The following is a 9,428-nucleotide window of genomic DNA, read 5'->3' on the forward strand; positions in this document are numbered from 1 at the left end:
ACTGGGCAGTAGCCAAAACTGAGGCAGTGTTCCCCTTCACAAGCACCTTCTGTGGGCTTGCAGTTTTTAAAATATGTTGACTCCAAATGTTGTGTAAATTGTTTTAAGAATGGACTGTTACATTGTGGAATTCCATTTTGGGAGTTCAATATAAGAACCTGAAGAGATTCAAAACCACGTAAGCTTTCCTCTCACACTTTGTGATGTCACCACACTCCTCAATAGTTATAGTCCCATAATTCACACATTATTTACTTTGTCATTGGCCCATGGTAGAAGTTTTACAGAGAGCGCAGATGAGAGAAGTTGTCAGTATATGTGCTATATACATCATCTGGCCTACCCCATGATTTTTAATGAACTAGGCTCCCATCCTGCAAACACTTACATATGTGCTTAAATTTACTATGATGAGCACTCATAATAGGAGTAAAGTTAAACACATGCATAATTGTTTGCAGGATTGGGATCCCAGTGAAGACTGTAACTAGCATAAAATAAGTGTTCCTAAATAAGATGGAACATAATAAAGTGGAATGCAACCTACAACACATCAGGTTTCATTATCATTATTCTTATGTTTTGAGTATTGTATACATAATCTGTTTCATAGTCATGATGGTGTGCAATTAACTGTAAAGTGAAAAATGGTGGGTTTTCTATACTTTATTTTTGCTCAATTATCTCCGTGACAAATTGCTAAGTATACAGGTCAAAAGGTGAATTTCTAAATGCCAAGTGTCAGATGCCTGGAAACTTACTCTGAAATTTGAAAATAAAACTGTATTCCTTTTGTCATACATCATACCCAGGCAGTAATGAAGATTCTTCATTTAGAAGTTAGCTGATAATTTATTCTTACCACTTCTTCACTCTCTTTCAGCTGTATTGGCTCAGCAGTGGTAAGAGAAGTAAAAAGCAGACCTGGGCTAAAGCTGCAAAAAATGCTCCAGGAATATTCATTCAAATGTATTTACTTCAGCTTTTTATGTTCCCTATTTGTGTTCTGTGAATATGTGAGTGATTACATTTTGCTGGCATATATATGTTCTCAGAAAGCAAATTTCAGAGCACCAGCATATATGCAAACCAAATTTTAAATGTCCATGAGCAAGTTCTTGCCTCAGGTGTGCTTAGATGCTCACTCAATCTCAAATTGAAATTATCCCAAGTGATATATCTGAACAATCGCTGCTAAGCAGTGCAGCTCAGATTTTGAACATCTCTGAGAAGGCACAGTGCACCAAATGTGAAAAGAGCAAGTGAGTAGAGAATTCAGATTGGTAGCCTTTTACACCTGCTATGGACAGGTGAAAATTACTACAGTGAAGAATAAGGCCCTAAAATATTTGGGAGAGACAATGGGATTTGTGCTCTAGAATCCCATATGGATTACTGAATCTCTCCCCCTTATCACTTTCCATAGTATTTTATATTTCAGTTAAGTTTTTGTTTTAATTACTTCTATGTTCCAGTATGTATGGTACTTTCCATTAAGATTATAAAAGCTCAGAAATAGTCTAGATTACACACCACCTTAGCCCATAAGTGCTCATGTATCATATAAATATGTATTTAGATACATGTTAATGTGCATAATGTTGACAAGATAGATATAACTGCTCATCTTTCTATGCTTAAATACTCCGCTCCTTGGCTTCTGATTAAACCAGACCTTAAGAGTCTCTTTTGCTCAGATCTTCATGTTCCTGGGAACATTTTAGTGTGCAAATTCCAGACATTACGGACTGTCTCACTTCTTGGTCTTCTTTCAAAGACTACTTCAGTTCTCATTGATTCTTGGACTATTGCCATGAAAGACAATGACAGCTTGATCCTTATCAGTGATGCATCTGTACACACACATGGAGTCTGCATACTTAACATCTTAAAAATCTATAATAGATAGGGTTGTAGTGCCCCTTAATTCCATAGCTAGAGAAAACATCAGTGGGTTGGAGGAGAAGATGCTGCATTTGGAGCTGGCTGCAAGATTCTCAACAGGCAGCTTCTACCCTTCTTCAGTCCCTATGGCAGTGGCTTTAGGAGGAGGAAGAGACTGATAATGGTCTATTTTCCTCTGGCTAGCAAAAATAACAGCTTCACAAATTGGGAGGTGGATCATAACCTGCTTTCCCACTTATCTTGTTTCTGGCAGTAGCAGTAGCTCCTAGAAGCCCATTTCCTCTATTAGTAGTTTTCTGCTAGTTTTACACTGTTTCTTGCAGATATGGATCTGGATAAATAAAAAGATAAAAGATGTCAGTAGAATAACAGAACTGGGGACTTGTGGCCTCCAGTATTTCATTGCCTGAATTTTAAGTTACTGCATCTCCAAAGCACATCTGAAATCACTAACTTTGTTTTATCCTCTTATCATGTGAAAATACATTAAAAAAAAAAACCTTCAAGAGACACTCTTAAAGCAAACTGTGGACCCAACCCAAGAAAAGCATGATTTTGTGCCAAGATTCTAGTTCAATTTGCACTATCAAAACAGAGTTCTTTAAGTCAGATTTATCATTTTGTTCTCACTTATCTTAAAATGCAACATGATTTTCTGGCATTTTAAAGTCTCAAATTGGATCAAGGGTGAATAACAACTTGGATGCTAATGGGTATTTACACCTGTAAAGTTTCTGGGGCCAAACACAGAGCAGTATATATTGGGTACTTTAATTATGATTATCAGCATCTTGCAAAAAGTAACAAAACTCTGTGTCACTTGAGCAGATCTTCATCATAAATGGAACTAAACACATTGGGAATACGCTGCAGTCATCTAGGATGTGCAGTCAATTACAAATGGAGATTGCCTGTAGGCTTGCTCCTCTTCTCACTGAGGAGTCAACAAGAGTTTTTTGCCATTGACTTCAATGGGACAGCATCAAGCTCCTGAGCTGAGTTCTGATTCAATACACTTTATTTGTTTTTATAGACTAGAATAATAAATGCATTGTTACAAAATAATTTGTTAGTGGGTCTAGTTAGGCTACATCCTTGTAACTTTTTGCCTGTTTCTCTTTCTTCTCTGTTATCAGAGCAGTATCTTATTTGGTGTTTGCTATGTTCTGCCTTTTAAGCTCTCCATTAAGCAATGAACAATTGGTGTGTATTTAATCATTTTCAATATATGTTGAATATTGTCTTGCACACATGAAACTAATACACATTTTCCAGTGGTTTGTTTCCAGTCTCCATCTCTTTGCATCCATAAAAACTGCTGAAGATCGTAATGACATCTGCTGATCTTTTGTTTTTGAAAACCGTCTGCAACCACAGAACCGAGAAGTGAGCTGAGCCCAACAAAAGTAGGCTGTGATCCAAAGCCCACTGAAGTCAATGGAAGGACACACATTGACATCCCTGACTTCAATGGGTTTTGGAATAGGCCCATAGGGCCAGATTTTGAAAGGTATTTAGGTACCTAACAAGGCTTGATTTCAGTGGCATTGGAAAATCCCACTAATAGTCCTTTAGAGGGGTGTGCCTAGAAAAATGCTCCTGCCAGTGAATTTTCAAAGGGTGCACACCTAGGTGAAAGTGTCCATAGGAAAACAAATATGTTGTATTTCAAGTTGCAGTCCACCCATAACAACTTACACATAGAAACCTTCTGTATAGGGATTCTTCACTAGAGATCTTTCTGGTTAGCTGTCTCCCTGCCATCCATTCCCATGGTGCATGCCCTGCTCTGTGTATGGAGTGATTTGGAATACAGGATGGAGAAAGGCAGAGGTACATCCTAACTTACCTGTTCTGTGGCTGCCTCCTTTCTTGAGAATACATGTGTGCAGTTGCTGTCATGAGCATCTAGCACACAGTAGGTTGCAGGGCTGCTACAATCAGGTCAGACTTCTGTATCAGATATGGACTGGCTACAGAGCTTCCTTCCCAGAGAGCTAAACCAGAGATGTGTGCACTTTAATGCACTGCCAGGTATACATGTTTTACGATAAGTTATGTCACACATGGTGCCAACTAGTGGCTGAACAGTATGATACAGTTTAATGTTCCATTACAGTTGCAATCAAAGAAATGATGGTAGCATAACTCCAATGGAGCCAGACCACTGGGGAGTAAGGAAAAGTTGCAGAGGGTTCAGGGATCTCAGGGAGCAATTTCCACTAGGAAAACCTTAGAGTTTCTTCCCATTGGGGCGTCTGGTTTGGGTTTGACCATGGGATGGTATGATCTGGCTTTGACATAAAACAAAAGTCTTTAGACATCAATTACCTTTTCAGGGACGCTAGAGATGATGCAGACTATATTTGCCAGAAAAGAACTCTGAATATATTGTTGGTAGTCTGTGAGGAAAGAGGAAAGAGAGGCTGGCAGATACAGGCTGGAGAAAGTCTGGAAAGTCCAAGCCTTTCAAAACTCATAACTCAACTACAATTTAAACAAAAGGTCTGACTCTTTGGGAAAATATGTGGAAGAACAAACTGCCAGGAAGCTGGAGAACTTTGGTTCAGGTTTTGCTGATGCAAAAAGGAAGAAAATAACAAGTAGAACACTTATTACTTGACTGCAAGGAGGTCAGTCCTCAGATACTAGTGTTGATGTTGTTGAAGGTAACTTCAGAGCTAAATATCTACTGTGTGTTGGGTGAGCAGAGAATGATCACAAGATTTTGTAGTTTATTTCACACAGTATTTTGGTGATTTGCTGGAGAAGGAAGAGCTCCTGGAGAGATTTTAAGGCCTTTAACACACCAGGGCAACCCCTAGAGCATCACCTGGAAAAGGTACAATCCTGAGTCATTTTGATTAACTGCATTTTGATTCCATATGGTGAAATCCACCCATTTACTATGGTGAGAGGGTTATTACAATGCTAATCAGAAAGGGTGTCTTTCTATCTAGATTTAAAGGGCTAAATGAGGAAAAGAGGGGAGTTTTGTCTCAGCGAGGTAAATAAAGAGCAGGACTGGACTTTCTTTTGGATGATTCCTGCTCTTCTGACAATAAAAGATGTTCAGAAACACTTACATACCATAACTGTACCTCTGGGGAAGGCAAAAGTACTCTGTTGGCAGTAATCTAGAAAGAGAAGTGGAAGAACAGTCTGCTCTACAACGTGTACAGCTGGCTGAAGTGTTTTCTACAAAGAGGCCAGAGAGTGGCCCTATTTTACTTGCTTTGTACTTCTCTGTCAGAATGCCAACTGAGCCACCTGCTGGTGATTCCCCTGGTGGTGTATTTTAGAGCAGCTCTATGGAAGCTCCAAATTATTCTGAAGGCTGAACCAACCCCAGGATTGGGGTAGTGGGGGGGGAGGTATACAGTCACCTTTGCTTCCCCTTTGAATCCTGTCCTATGTGCAGCTCAGCTAAATTTGAGAATTGGGCCTGATTAGGAATGTAGATCTTGTTTTTTGATTAGTTAACTTCTGAACTAATGTTTCAAAATTCATTATGTGTTTGTTTGAACACTTTGCAAGTCACCATTTTATTGGTCACGTTAGTTGTAGTATTGTTTCTGCTCCCTGATAAGATGAATGGAACATTTGGAAACTGAACATAGAACATAAGAACGGCCATATTGGGTCAGACCAAAGGTCCATCAAGCCCAGTATCCTGTCCTCTGACAGTGGCCAATGGCAAGTGCCCCAAAGGGAATGAACAGACAGGTATTATCTAGTGATTCATGCCCTGTCACCCAATCCCATCTTCTGGCAAACAGAGGCTAGGGACACCATTCCTGCTCATCCTGGCTAATAGCCATTGATGGACCTATCTTCCATGAATCTATCTAGCTCCCTTTTGAACCCTTGGCCTTCACAACACTCTCTGGCTAGGACTTCCAGAGGTTGACAGTGCGTTGCGTGAAAAAATACTTTCTTGTGTTTGTTTTAAACCTGCTATCTATTAATTTCATTTGGTGGCCCCTTGTTCTTGTATTATGAGAAGGAGTAAATAACACTTCCTTATTTACTTTCTTTATACCACTCATGATTTTATAAACCTCTATCATATCCCCCCTTAGTCACCTCTTTTCCAAGCTGAAAAGTCCCAGTCTTATTAATCTCTCCTCATATGGAAGCCGTTCTATACCCATCATAATTTTTGTTGCCCTTTTCTGAACCTTGTTCAATTCCAATATATCTTTTTTGAGATGGGGCGACCACATCTGCATGCAGTATTCAAGGAGTGGGTGCACCATGGATTTATATAGAGGCAATATGATATTTTCTGTCGTATTATCTATCCCTTTACTGGAGAAACTCATAGTAAATAATGGACACCTGCTTTGTTAGGACAAATAATCTGTTGGGATTCATAGATATTCATCTGTTGTCTCATTATTTATGATTATTCAAATTTTAGAAACCTTAGTGATCCAAACTGCATGTTCATTTGCAAAACCATACCTCAGTCTTCTCTAATAATAAATATATGTATCACAGGCTTGATCTTACTTCCACTGACTTCAGTGGAAGGTTTGCTATTGATTTCAGTGGAAGCAGGAAGTAGGCACAATATAGGTTATTCAGATTTTTTTCTTGAGAAATATTGATTAATTAGGAAATCTGGTAAATGGACTAGAGCCTGTTTCCCTCTCTTAAACTAGTGTAAATCAAGAGTAACATCACTGAAGTCAACAGGGTTATTATGTAACCTCATTGTCACCGACACTGGAATCAAGTCCCTCATGCTTAGTGGAATTAGTGTTAATTACTAGGATTTATAATATCAATTTTTAATAGTTTCATTTGGAAAGGTCATTGGATCAGTAGCTGACATTAGGAATTCAGACACACCATGATCATACAGTCTGCTTTTTCAGCTCATAGGGATTTAAGAAACAATTGGATCTACTAATTCTTAGTAGAATCAAGGTTTAATGACTAGAAGAAGCAATGATAACTAATGTTATTAATTTCTATGTCACTCAGTTTTTAATCATTGCTGGTTTAACAGCATCTGATCTGGCAATGAGCTTCTGGGAAGTGTCAGTCATGACACTTCCCAGTGGCCAAATGGCAGAGACGTCAGCAAAATAGTGCTACTATTCAGGAAGCCTTATTCCTTTGTTTTGTTTGAACTTTGTCTGCTGGAAGCCATTTACATTGTATTTGACCTTGGTCACTGGGGACCATGCTTTTGGTTTGTGGCAGTGCAGTTCCCACCGGAGAGATGTGAAGTTCAGATATCCCATGTGGACTAGACATGTGATGCCTGAATTTCACCTCTGTTTGATATACCATGCAATATATTTTAAATTAAGAGTCTGGTTCTGATGCCAGTTATGTAAGTATAAATCAAGAACAACCTCCATTAAGGGTAAAGCTTTCAAAAAGGAACGGTGATTTTTGGGAGCCCCATTTGAGACACCTTAAAGGGGCCTGATTCTCAGAGGGTGGATACTTAGAGATATTTGGAAAGTTGGATACCAAAACACCGAGGCACCCAAAATACCCTAATCAATTCTGAAAATCTTGCTCATAGTATGTCAATGGAATTTAGATGTGAAAATAGAATCAAACCCCAAATCTATAGAAAATATAAGATTATATCAAGCTGTCCAGTCTTGTAGCAGTTATTTTTTTTGGTAACCCACAGATCATTTTGCAATCAAATCTACAGAGTAAAATAGTAATCTCAATATTCTAGTACACTTATTCAATGCTCTTGTAAAAGAGAAAACAATTATCTAACTGAACAGAGTCTAAGCCTTGGACAGCCTGATTAATCTGAGTTGCTACTGCTTGGCTGCTGATTAAAGTCCTTCCTGTTAGTAAGACAATTCTACGTATTCTGTGTAGAAAACTGATAAAACTTTAGGCTGAGTTATCTGCTTCTTGATACTACACCAATATCTTGAGTGGGCAAATGCATGGTCTTCTCTGCTAAGTTTCAGCTTATATTTCTCATTGAGGAACTGAAAATGTAATAATTACTTTAGACCACAACCTGTGCTGTCGGCCCGTGTTCCTCCTAGCTGGTTAAGGCCGGTGTAGAAGCAATAGATCCATCAGTCTCTCCGGTAAGAAGGGCAAGATGCAACTGGTTGCAAAGGAAGCTTGCATGAATCCTTTGCCCAAGAAACTATTGCTTGACATAGACAAACTGTGAGACAAGGTGGGTGAAGTAATATCTTTTATTGAGCTCTTACAGAGCTCTGTGTAGCTTGAAAGCATGTCTCTCTTGCCAACAGGAGCTGGTCCAATAAAAGATATCACCTCACTCACCTAATACCCTGGGACCGACATGGCTACAACAACACTGTATAGACAATCTGGCCAGTTATCAGCATGTTTCCAATCTCCCCTCTTTGGGTAAGGTGCTGGGAAAGCTGTTGCAAGATGCTTTTTTCATTATCTATATGTCTCTGATCTCCTGGATACTTGTTAACTTAGCTGCAGGTGGATTTAGCACAAGAACCATACTGGTTTCATTGATCAATTGATTTCCTTCTAACAATTAACAGTGACTACGTGTCTATGCTGATATCAGGTCTGTCTGATTCCTTCAATGTTATTGATCATGAGGTATTGCTGACTTGTATATCAGGAGTGGGTAAAATTGTTACTGAGTGACTACATTTTTTACTAGCCCAGAGGTTGGGGATTTGCTTGTTAGCCCCAGGAGCACTCATACAGGCTCTGGTTGCTGCTTTTTTTCAGTTGTTAGGAGGAGGTTCATTTAGAGATGTTAGTGTTGTCAGTATGCTGATGACAGCCAGTTTTATGTCTCACCCCGGCTGGACTAGTCAAGATGATTTGAATCCCTTTCCCACTGTCGAGTGGCAATTGTAGCATAAATGACAGCAAGATGGCTGAGGGCCAATCTAGATAAGATGGAGGTAATGTTGGTAGCTTGGGAGGAACAACAGGAGGTTATATACAACTTATATCAGTCCTTTTGACTGAGAAACTGCATCTGTCACTTGGTATCTGGCACCATAACTTGCGGGTCTGATTAGCCCAACGACTGTCAGATGATCCAGCAGCAGCTGTTGTCAGGATGGTTTTTTTTTCCTATCTGTGCTTATCCAGAAGGGAATAGCCTCTTCTTTTTGGTGTGGATCTTGGTATCTTGCTGCATGCTTTTGTCACTTCAACATTAGGTTAATGCAGTGTGCTTTACGAGAAACTGATTTAGAAGCTGAAACTAGAGCAAAATTTGGCTGACCACTTGGGACTCAACCCTGTGACCTCGTGTGCACCCTCATAGGATCAAGGGGTTATAAAAAGCCACTTTTCCTCTTACACAGGCTCCCTGAATTTCAAGAGACTAGGTTGGGAGGTGGAGCAGCTGTCATCAGATTGCTATTCCCCATCCTCTGCAGGTGGTGGTGGACAGGGGCAGAAAATGGAGCCTTGGTGCCATTTCCCTCTTAATATGCCAGTGCACAGTCAAGAGCCAGCACAGAAGGAGAAGTGAGCTGCAACAGCAAGTGAGGCTGGCACAGCTTGCTTCTTGC

This window comes from Mauremys reevesii, linkage group 2, assembly GCF_016161935.1.
Source record: "Mauremys reevesii isolate NIE-2019 linkage group 2, ASM1616193v1, whole genome shotgun sequence".
Taxonomy (NCBI): domain Eukaryota; kingdom Metazoa; phylum Chordata; order Testudines; family Geoemydidae; genus Mauremys; species Mauremys reevesii.